The 12,541-nt window shown below is 32.0% G+C and overlaps 1 pseudogene; it reads right to left on the bottom strand.

Annotated features, from left to right (window-relative positions):
• Positions 1 to 12,541, bottom strand: part of LOC120130128 — a 65,962-nt pseudogene that overhangs the window by 36,698 nt on the left and 16,723 nt on the right.

The raw sequence follows: 12,541 nt of genomic DNA, 5'->3' as shown, positions 1-12,541 counted from the left end.
TCCAAAGGCAATGGATAAAATCGAGCTAGCAGTGCCCATACACTTTGTCCTCAAATTCTCCTCGCAAGACCTTATGTAACAAAGGCGTATAATCCTTTAGGCCTTCTACCATTACAGAATCCATAATGACTCTGAAGTAATAGATGGAACTGTAAGGAAAAATATAACACATTAACATAATTCATACGTGGAATAGCAAGATATAAAAGTAACAAAACTGTCTAGCCTAAAATACTTATATGTTAAGAGTTAGTAAAACAAATATTGATTAGTTTTTCATGAAAAGATTGAAATCATAAATTTCTAGATGTTTTAATGTCTCAATTTCATATATTTTAGAGCAAACTAAAAGACTGAAAAGATACCAGAAGTTTATTGCCAATGTCAGAGATAAGCATCTCATCAACCAAACGAAGAAAGTACAGTATGTTGTCTCGACAAGGATGTGAACTAAAAATATTCTCTTTGGAAGATAAATCTGCTAGCCGTTGAGTCAAGTTGTCATATATGTCACAAAGCAAGTATTGGCATGATGTGCTACCCTGAAAATAATAGAAATCAAAGTAAATTGTCCACCAATGGGCTAAAAAAATCATAAATTGATAAAAAATAAATGAATATTCTCAGTAGTACGGCAAGGAATTTGACGTACTTGCTCACAGGGCAGAAGAAGAAAATTCGTAGTTCCCTCTAATTGTTGCCATCCACCTTTTATAAGTTTAATGTAGTGAAAAGGACAACAGAAAAAACCTTAATCACAATAATTTTTTCATTTTCCTCATCGTGATCATAATATCTTGAATCAGTTCTATAGTGTTTTACAACGTCAAGTTTCATAGAAGCTGTTAATCAAGCATTCCAACCATATTCCTATTGCAAAACTTGAAAATTTTAGAAACACTTTTAAAAGAAGACATTGAACAAATACATATTTTAATAATAATAAAAAAAAACAATTACATATGAATTATTAATTGTATGCAATACCATTAATGCTTCTATATTCAAAGAATTTGAATCGAGAAGGTCAAGTAGATCACTAATTATTTTTATTCTTGCAGATTCATCTTTGCAGCCAGATAGGAATCTGAATATCAGAACCAACATTTGAGGAAAGAAAAAGTGAGAATTTTTTCCTCTCGTCCTCAGATTGTTTATCATACTAGTCTTTTGTAATACCTGTAAACAAAAAATTTCAAGGGACATGTTAGGTATGAAAAAAAATATAAGAGAGTTATCCAAAACAGAGGCACATGTTAAAGAACAACAAAAAGAAAAACTAAAACATACTAAACTAAAAGACAAATGAGATAAACTTCCATGGTTGGTTGATCACCTGTTTGGGTCTAGCACCACCTAGGAGAACGTCAAAGAAGGTCGCACACAAATTATCCGTCTGTGGAAACTTAAACAACCTGTCAGATATAGCTGAGAAAAGTAATTGCAACCTTGAGCTGAATTTCTTATTGTTTTCTGAAAGAGGTTTCGTTCTTCCTAGAAGAAGATTGAAAATCCTTGTCGCCTTTTTCTCTGATGGAAAACCAACCAAAAGTCTTCCCCAAAACTGCAAGCTGAGCAATCTAATAGGCTCATATTCCCTATGCAAAAAATAAAAATAAAATTGGAGGGTCACTATAAGACATTAACTCTTAATCATTGATTTAAAATAGATCATGTTTATTGTTTCCCATTAAGACATTTCAGGAATGCTTTGATTAGTGAAAAAGACTAACTGAAAAATACTTGAGCATGCACTTGGTTCATAAACTTGAACGTTTTCACCAACTGCATACTATTCTAATCAACAGTTAGAACGAAAGAATAGTTAAAAGTTCTAAAAAATTGCAATATGCAATAGCATCATAACATAGTGAAAAAAGAAAAACAAATCAAACAAAAGAAGATTGAATTTAAATTGAATACGAGGATATTTGCGAGAGATGTTCATTGTCCTGGTTTTACACGTTTCCTGGGCTGTTGGAGATTAGAGGAGAGCTGTGTTTGTCCTGCTTTTTGTGCGTCTCCTGGACTGTTGGAGGTAAATTATCCAATCAATATGCAGGCCGGTGGAATCCCTCTGTAGTGTGATTAGGGTCTTTGTTTGCATAGTGATTTGGTTGTTGTTTTAGTGTAATAGTGTCCGTATGCTTTTAATTTCTTTGTTTGCCTTGGTAATTGTTGTAGTGGGTATCTTTGGATTGTTTTTTGTATTGTTCTTGGTGTATTCAGTTCGGTCAAATTATCCTTTGTCGAGGAAAAAATTATTTGAGAAAATAAGTCTCGTCTCTTCACTAAATATTGTAGATTGTAGCCGCATAACTTAATTGTTGAGTTTTATTTTCTATTTTCTTTGTACTCTATCGTATCTAATAAAGGGATTAAATAGGATATTGATAAGACCAAGTTAACTCCTAGTAGGACACAAAATTAGAATTATATTCCTATTATATACCCTTGTAAAAATCGCCTATATAAGGTCTTGCCTATATAATCGCTTTTTAAGAGAGAATGGAATTCAGTTTCTTTTTTGTTTCAAAAACCTTTTTCTCTATTTCTACGTGATATCATACTAGTATTTTTTTTCTAGCACTGAATACTATGGTAGACCCGCCTATTAGAAATATCGTTATTTCGAGAATAAATAATAATAATAATAATAGTAATATTCAAATATCATTATAAAATTAAAGATAAAAAATGAGTTTACTCTATCTTAGAGTTGTTAGAAGTATAACAGTCTGAGATCATAATCACATATGAGATGATAAAACAAAGGAAATTAAACTTATTAAATAATAATAAATTGGTATAGAAAGAAATACTCTATCTGATAGATCAATCGATTGGAAACGAGTTAAGGCCTATCGATACATAGTTTTTTTAAGACAAATTTTCGACCACTCCTTTAGTGTCTGAGATCATTGGTTGTATGTCTCCCAAGATACAACAACTAGATAATCAACATACAATAGCACAATTGTAGAGATCACAAACTATACCATTGCATTTATCTATCACCGAAAAACTAAAGGAGAAAAGCTTGAAAGCTTATTGAAAACTTGTCAACTTGTGCACTTTTTTAACCTAAAAGGTTAGCACAATATTTATTGGGGTCTCTCAAAAGAAAAATAATCCTTCCAGAATTTTAATATCTTATTCTAATCTAATATAAATTCATATTAATATATTTGTATTTTAATTGAATATAAATTCATAAATAATATATTCATATTTCAATTGAATATAAATTCGTAAATAATATATTTGAATTTTAATTGAATATAAATCCTTAAATAATAGAGCATTATCCTATTAATATTCGAATTTAAAGAATTAACACAATATCTTTTTAATTCGAAATGTTCGAATAGATATATCATATTTAAGGGGAATTCAATAATCAAATTCATCAATGAGTTTAACACATTTTTCCAACAATCCACCACATGAATAGAACTGGTGATGTTATCAAAACATTTTGACTCGATGTGGTGTTGGATTCTACAACTGATAATTGTTCAGGATAGGTAGGTGTCCTCCTTTGAACCTTCTCTTGTGATAGTATATTTACTTTACTGGCTAACTAGTAGATGTGATCTCCTTGAACGTTCTGTCATTTGTGTAAACGAGACATACTTCACTTAGATACCTCTCTGACAAGAATTTTAGTTTTCGTGGATATGTCTATATAGTCGTGAACATCATTTGGTTCTGCAAGAGTTTGAAAGAACTATGCCCAATAGTCTCTTTGAAGCAACCCACTTCACTCTCAGTCATATATGTTGCTCGACTCACTAAAGCACACAATGGTCATTAAAAGCTTTACTTAACCTATATCACTTTGATCACTGTTTACATCATAGGAACGAACTTGGGATAAAACATACCAGCAGTGCCCGTACACGGTTTATGCAATTAGGTTGTTCCTTTGACCCTAGATTATATGATCTCCAGTCAACTAGGTAGGGGTTTCCTTAAAATAAAGCCTTTAAATTTCATGGGCTTTAGTCACATTTTTTTAGATGTTTTCTCAATTTGATCTCGATTTAACCATTTGGTTAGTGGATATGTGATGTTTTGATCTTACAAAATCAATAGAGATAACTCCATTTCAGTCAGTTATTTATGGTATTATGTCGACAACACATATGTCTCCACTTATCGATATACTTGAAATTCTATTCTAGTCACAGTATATGCGTATTGTGGGAACATGTTTTATTCATTCAAAAATATCCTCTAAAAAAATTTAAAGTCATTTAGCTTATTCTCCTTACTTGTCTAGAGCTACAAACTCATACTCTATTGCAAATTTGGTTATAATTGTTTTCTTGGGGATTTTCATGACACGACTCCTCTAAACGTGAAAGCATATCCACTTGTACCTTTGGTATCTTGAATACCATATATCCAGCTGCATTGATGTATCCTTTTAAGACAGTAGGATAGAAAAAGAAAATACAATCAATTGTTTATTACCTATTTTTATTTGTTTTGGTAATAAGACCATTACCTTCGGAATACATCCCTACATTTTCAAGTATTGGTATGAAGGTTTTTGAGCTTTCCATAACTCATATGGTGTCTTGTCCTTATTCTTTTGGTGAAACCTTATTTAAAATGTAATAATTGACTGAACAACTTCTCCTCTTCCCTACATGTTCTGTAACAACCTAGAACTTTCAAGTATTGCGCTATTCTTTCTTTTAATGTTTGATTTTTCTTTCGGCTATTCCATTTGATCGAGGAGTGTATAATGATATTACTTTTTAAATAATATCATATTATGAATAATATTTATCAAATGATTCCAAATATTCACCACCATAATCATTTCTCATCATCTTAATCTTTTTATTAAGTTGTTTTTATTTTCTTGTTTATAGGGAATGGATTTCTTTATAACATTGCTTTTACTCTTTTTGCAAATACACATAGCAATACTTTTTCTATCATCAATTGAGGTAATAGAATATTTATTCCTCTTCATATGTGTCATTATTATGAATTTTAATATCTTGGTCACTAAAATTTTCTTAATGTCAACATCTTCAATTTTATATTTTATGGTCCAATGTCATTCATTATTCTTTATCCATTTTATGTATATTGTACACTTTATATAGTGTATTTGACAATCCATTCAAGATTTTAGTTCTAACATAGGAAGTCAAAATGCTCATAGGCTTTAACAATAGTAAATAAGATAACATTTACCTCATTCTCTCTAATAATAGGAGGATCATCCGATATTTGATCATATTCAACATGATAAAATAAAATTGTAGAAATAGGATTCATGAAAAATATGTTTTTTTATTTCTTATTGTAAATTGAGAAGTTACAATAGGGCTTTTTTTATATAAGTTTAGTTGAGTGTCCTAGATAGGATAGAATTCCTGCAAAATAGTTTTCTAGAGTTACTAATAAAATAAATACTAATAATATTTAATACCCCCAAAATTTTGGTTAGTGACTAAAATGTAAGTTTTGAAAGTTTGGTGGCTAAAGTAAAAATTGGGAAACGTTTAGGGACCTAAGTGTTAATTTTCCCAAAAATAAATTTTATTCTATAAATAGATAGTTTACTCTTGAGAGTGGGGTTTTTTTAAAATCATATTCTTGATATGGACATTGTGTTAAAAATTAGAAAGTGTTAAAGTCTGGTAAAAATTCAATAGATCGGATCGAATAGAAATTTTGAGAAAATTTGAAGGATGATAAATTAAGCTTAGAAATATTATTTCCAAATTTTAAAATTATGGAAAATAATATGGATCATTGGATTTGAATATTTATTTCCATGTTCAATTTGGACGTTGGATCAAAGTGGCAAGATTGCAATTTTTGGAAAGTTGCTTTATAAAATTGGAAAAGGATAAAATATTTTGCTAAACTTTGACTTTGGAAAGATGATAAGGTTATGTGGCTTGGTATTATTGTAAATATCAAGTTTCATTAATGGTCAAATGGGCATTTCACATTAAATGAATTTTTTCAATTCATTTAAGCTTAAATTAAGGCCAAATTAACATGAAAGGAAGTAAGCATTTCATTAAAACTTAGCCATTTTCATCTCCATTTCATGCTCCCCATGAACAAGGCAAGATAATTTTTATTTTTCATTTTTGTGCAATTTTCTTTGGATTTTGGATAATTCCGTAAAATACAAAATTATTATATTAGAAAAATGATATCATTTTGTACCATTATTGTTTGCTAATTTGGTTGTGTTCAAAGATCACAAATTCTAGGGTTTATGTTCATATTAGGGTTTATGGAATTGATGAAGAATTTTGATGTTATTGAGGTTGTAGAATCATTTCCAAGCATGATTGATGATTCAAATCACTTGTACATGATCATATAAACATATAAAGTTTCAACCAAACCCTAGCTTTAAAGGAAAGATGTGTTTTGATGAAATTAATTTAGGGTATTGATTGTAGAGATTGTATAAGGTTGAATCGTAGTTGATTTCGTGCTTGAATCGAATCAAAATCGAGCAAAATCATGAAAACCCTAGTCTTGGAACTTTGAAGTATTCAACCTTGGCTTAAATGGATGCGAAAAATTTTGGAAGAATTATGTAAGGACTAGAAATGATGTGAGAAGTATTTTAAAAGCCTTGAAAAATATTAGGACCATTATGTAATTTTTGACAAGTTGGGGACCAAATCGACAATTTTGGAAAAGTTTTGGATTGTTGTGTAAGTGTTCAATAGTTGATGTAATATTCTGGAAATTATTGTTTGAGTGTTAAAATTGAAGTTAGGATGTGAAATTGGATTATTTTGGAAAGCTTGTGAAAGTTAAAGTTTAAATCACAAATATGAGAAGGTTGTGAGCTTAAGTGAAAATGTTGTGTGAAGTTGGGATAAAAAGGAGCTTGAATGGTCAATTTCAAAGTGTGTTGATCATCATTTATGTTGTGACATGGAAATTATATCGAATAAGCATCAGAAAAATTGTTAGGAATTTATTTTCCAAAGTATGCCTATGTTAGTAAGTTTTAACATTTGGTTTGAATTTGTATATGTTTGGTAATTATGTTCGCTTATAGATTGAGTGCTTGAAATCAATATCAAATATTATTAAATCTAAGGAGAAGCTTAAGGATGAAATGACTAATTCTAAGGAAGGTTGCAAGTTAAGTACCCCAGGTGGGTGCAAATTTAATTTGTACTTATGTTATCGAATAAATATTGGCTTGCAATGAGCTAGTGACAGAGTTAATATGGTAAGGAGTGACTCATAAAATGTTATGTGATTTGTGATGCATGCATATATGTGCATTTGGTGAGCTAATAGAATTAGTGAACAAGTTGAAAATGCATATCTGCTTAGAATTTATGTTATGGAAACTAAGTTTAGAAATTGCCATAAATTCTACAAAAAAGATTAGAGGATGATTTTATATCGTTGGATTTATATCAGTATAGTTTTTTTACAAAAAAGGGAAACTGATTTCAGGTATATACAAAAAGATATGAATTTTTAATCGATGATAGGTCAGAAAACGGGGCAGAAGATTCTGCTCAAAATAGATTCTACAGTCAACTTTGAAAATTTACCATAAATTTTACAAATTGAAATAAAAGAAAGTGTCTTATATGATTAGATTAGTATTCAAGTCTAGTTTTCTTGGTAAAAACATAATAATTTTGAGTGAGTATATTAATACATAATATATTTCTTTAAAGGTAGTGCAAACTGCTAGAATATGATATTATGACAAATTTTTGGATTTAACCGAATTAGAAGAAATTATCAAGTTAAAGCTTAGTGAGACTTGTATTTTGACTTGTATATAATGGCAAAAGGAGTGCAATGCATGCATAACATTATACATGGATGTTCTATACATCATCGGGTAGGACTTGCGACGAGTCTACCTTAATTAAGTTGGCATGATATTTATGTCATTCCACATATATTTGACATATTCTAAATATGTCAAAGGTTGTATATAGAATGCATTGATGACTGTTTATTACATATGATGTTATCAGGAATACATATGATGTTTATCATAAATGTTATTTTGGGTATGAAGTGCCCAAAGGTTAAATGATATTAATATACATTGCCATGGATGGAATAAAAAAATAGACTATATGCCCAAGTAAGTCATTAAGGGATAGGGTATAGTTGGCATGTCATAGAGTATATCAACTGTATGTTTATATTAGCACTAGTGTGTAAGGACACTAATTGCAGGTGGAGGGCACAACTTTATGTGTCATATCCGGATTAGCACTAGAGTGTAAACCTAGTGTAGGTGGTGGGCATGACCTTATGTGTCATATCCGGATTTAGCACTACGGTGCATATATTTGACTCGAATACCCAGGGTCCTCAGGGTTTAAATTGGGCTACGGTTTATTGGTTAATAAATGGTAAAAATGCAAATAAGGTTACGACCTTGTGGATTAGATGGCAAGTATATTGGTAAGAAACTTGATATCTGGTTATATCATGTTAATATATGGTAACATGGTTGGAATACATGTAAAGAGATCATATTACATTGAATATGGTTATTCATTTAAATTTACGTGTTGCACTGCTTTAAATATTGATACGATTGCCTCACTAAGTGTATACTTAGTGTGTGATGATTTTCATGCGTAGGAAAAAAGAGGAAAATGAGTAAGGAGCTGAGTTTGGCATCAATCACCAAGGAAATATTTACAGGTAACAATGATGACATCCTACTGTGTTCTAAAAGTCTTAGCTGGCATGTATACGAGAATGAAATGTCTGCAATTTCATAATATAGTTAGTATTAAATATAATTAATAGTATGAATAAATATTATAATATTAAACTATGCTTAGCAAAATTTAATTTGGGTTTTAAATCAAACATGTTAGACAATCTTATTTATTTTATGAAAATAGAACATAACTATCTATCACTGCTTGAAACTAGTTTTGAATTGGTAACCAACAATATTATATTACAATTTTCTCTGAATAATTATTTTATAATAATTGTTCAAGTTATGAAACTTGAGATGTTTGAATGAAACAAAATTTTACTCAGTTCAATTAAATAAATGTTTGATGTTACATCTGTAACTCATATTGGTTCGTGTATACGGGTTAATGGTGTTACATAATTAATCATAATCGTAATATAACTCATAAAATACTAATAATTAATCCTAATCGTAATATAAATCACACCCTTTCAAGATGGGGAGTAAATATTATAGAGATCCAACTTAGATGTAATCTTGTTGAAGTTGATCCATGGAAGCGCCTTAATCAAGACATCGATTAGTTGATCTTTTGAAGAGACATAATTTAGTTTTACTGTCCTTCCATTCACCTTTTCAGTAATGAATTGTCTGTTGATCTCCACATGTTTGGTTTTGTCGTGATGAACTGAGTTATTAGCAGTACTTATAGTTGACTTACTATCACTCTGAAGCTCAAAGTAGGTTATATTACTGTCCGCGAATTGTGACTACTATATATGATCGCGAAAATATGTGCAAGTATACACAATCAAACAAGTAATACAGTGATGAGTAAGTATCGTATCCACATGGATTGAAGGAAATTTATAAGCTTAATCACAACAATTTACTATTTCACCTAAGTATAGTTAGTGATGTTATTTACAAATGAGAATGATGTGGCAAGATGAAATGGATGTTGTGGAAATGGAATGATGGTAATATGGTACCAAATGGAGATGTTGTGGCAAAGTGGATGGAGATGTCGTAGAAAATTATATTGTGTTGAGTGCAATCAAATGAGAATGTAAAGGCAAAACAAATGTATACACTGGACTTGAATAAAATGACATGATAATCCTCACACAACAAGCTACTATAGGAATGAATGATAGGAGTCACTTTGGAAGCTTAAGTCCATGTTTTCAGGATGGTCTTACTTCTATGCCTTATTTTTGCTAACATAGTTTACGAATGAGTCCCTATGCTATCTCTAGTCAACGGACTCGACAGGTTCAAGATGCCATGGTAACCTATTTGTGTTAGCAAGTGTAGGGATCCTATAGGTTCAGATAACATGATATGTCACAATAATACCTTTTAGAGGCAACACTAGTATCTAACCTCTCGACCAAGCACTACTCCTTTTAGTCGATTGAAATCCTAGCCTTATGTCTAAGGTTGATTAGGCATAGTTCCTATCTAGAATCCCTTGCTTATGTCGATCCTCCCTAGTTTCTCTCAAACACTAAGGATATGCTACTTAGTCATTCTCTCGAGCACTAAGAAATCTCCTAAGGAATGGCTACTCTTATAGCTACTACAACCTTAAGGCATTAAACATCATAAACAAAACAAATAACATCATACAAAAACAATCATCCATTAAAATAAAACATAAATATCCCAAAAGAACTCCCACAAATAAGACTAGTTCATGGTGGGGTTTGAATATTCAAAGCAACGAGGCATGAAATTAATATGTTCCATACAACCCAAATAAGATAAATAAAAGTAACCATAAAAGGGATGGAGGAAAAGCCTTCAAGGCGCGCTGCCAGAGCTCTTCTCGGCCACCACGAACTGCCCTAGCTCGCTAGCTCCTCTAGGACGCCTAGCTCACCACTCCATTGAGCTTGCTAATGGTGCCACGACAATTGCGATTGACCGAAAAAGGATGAACCTTTTTCTTCCAGCCGCCTCTTCACTCTTTTCTAAAAAATCAAGTCTCTTAATCTGGTGGCTTTATCTTCTATTTATAGTGGTGAATAAACCTAGGATTTTATGTTAAAATTCATAGGCTACCCTAAGTTGGTTTCTTTCACATGAAGGATGAGGTAGATGTAACAGTGGTCCCCTCTAGGGTAGTTGGGTGTGGTCCCCTCCTGGGTAGCTTGCAGCTGGGTGTGGTCCCTATAGAATCAGACGACCCAGGTGGTAGATGTCTCATCTTTGGTGACTGGTGGTTGAGGGTACCTTAAGACAAGGACAATAGACTTATAAAAATATCATATTTCATATTTTCCATTTCAAAAACACTGTCCGATTTGGCATATGCATTTTGCTAAGTGGTCTCATCATGTCACGACAATTCCTTTTTGTTTATTATTGCTCCCAAATCTTGCACATCATCAAACAAAACACCTTCCCCATATCGCAACATTAATTTCAAAATAAAATGCCGTGACAAAATATATTTCCACCGCATGCAACTATATGCTCCTAAATGCATCTATATGATCCTATATGGGCTCTTAGGTAGACAATTATTTAAGTGAAAATGCCCTAAATATGGCCTTTTTATGGAGTTATCACACCCCAAACTTAAGCTATTGTTTGTCCTCAAGTAATGTATAATATTAAGAAAAATAAAAAATACCATGTCAAGTTCAGTTTCAAGCTAGTCATGTGGTATAGAATTTTAGCCCTCAGCACAGTTTGCTTCAACACGCTAGACTAGCTTGAGAAATCAAGTATTGTCCCCTAGGGAAATATACTTTGTGTGAGTGTGTGCGTTTGATTGTATCAAGTCCATGCTTACCAAATCTATAAAATTTCTAAGTAAGCTCTCTTGTTTTGCCACGCCATTTACAAGTTTACTCTCACATTGTTTTCTTTTTCTTCTTTAACACTACTACGAGGGGATTCATCCCATCAGACCTACCATCCCACACTCTAGGTGAAAGGGAGCATACCTTCCACCCCCGAGCTAGTCAGGTAGAGTCATCCCGTGACTACTTTCATTTACTCATATGTCGTGGCTGTCATTTATTTAAATGCAGTTTCCAGGCAATGCCATGACATAGAGGAGTGTCCCTTTACATATATGCCAAAGCATTTATTCACAATTTCATTTTCTTCATTCATTTTTTCATTTCATGCGAGGTTTTCATCATTCATTATCAAAGTTTTATGCCAATGCATGCAATAGTTCTCTTATAATTTTGTTAGGTTCCTTAAGCATGAAAAACATACAATCGTGTATCAAAAGTTTCAAAGGAGCATGTCCTAGAGTTGGTTCTATCATCCTCAACAGTCATGTACATTCAATTCTAGCCATAAACAGTTCATCATCATTGGGCATCATTAATTTATTCAAAAAAAACTAACTTGAACACTTACTAATGTCATGGCATATTCATTATAGTAATACTATCATGCAGTAACTTGGGAACCCTACCTCCCCCAAACTTGAGAGAAGCATTGTCCTCAATGCTCACTAAAAACTAAGGTAAAACTTGACTACATGTTATGCAATGCAATGCAAGGTACCTTGACTATTTATGGTGGTGGTGCTATGGTTGTTGTGTGATGTAGGCGCTTACGCAATGGGGGTGGAGGTGGATTGTTTAGAATCTAATGTTGGTGCTGTAAGGGGTCCTAAGGTCTTCTGGGATCGAGGTGAATTGAGGTTCCTCACGTTCAGACATATTCTTCAAACGACGTCGACTCTTGTGCAAAGGGAATTAATGCAGCATTTTCGATTGTGTTGTATCGTGTGGCTTCGTGAGCTACGACGATGCTATCAGAGTTGGTAGTTATGACTCATTCTCTTGTCTCTTGGTTTTAGGCACT

Source organism: Hibiscus syriacus, unplaced genomic scaffold (assembly GCF_006381635.1).
Source record: "Hibiscus syriacus cultivar Baekdansim isolate YM2019G1 unplaced genomic scaffold, ASM638163v2 tig00110514_pilon, whole genome shotgun sequence".
Taxonomy (NCBI): domain Eukaryota; kingdom Viridiplantae; phylum Streptophyta; class Magnoliopsida; order Malvales; family Malvaceae; genus Hibiscus; species Hibiscus syriacus.
Note: the sequence above shows the minus strand (reverse complement) of the source record. Positions and strands in the feature narration are given on the sequence as shown.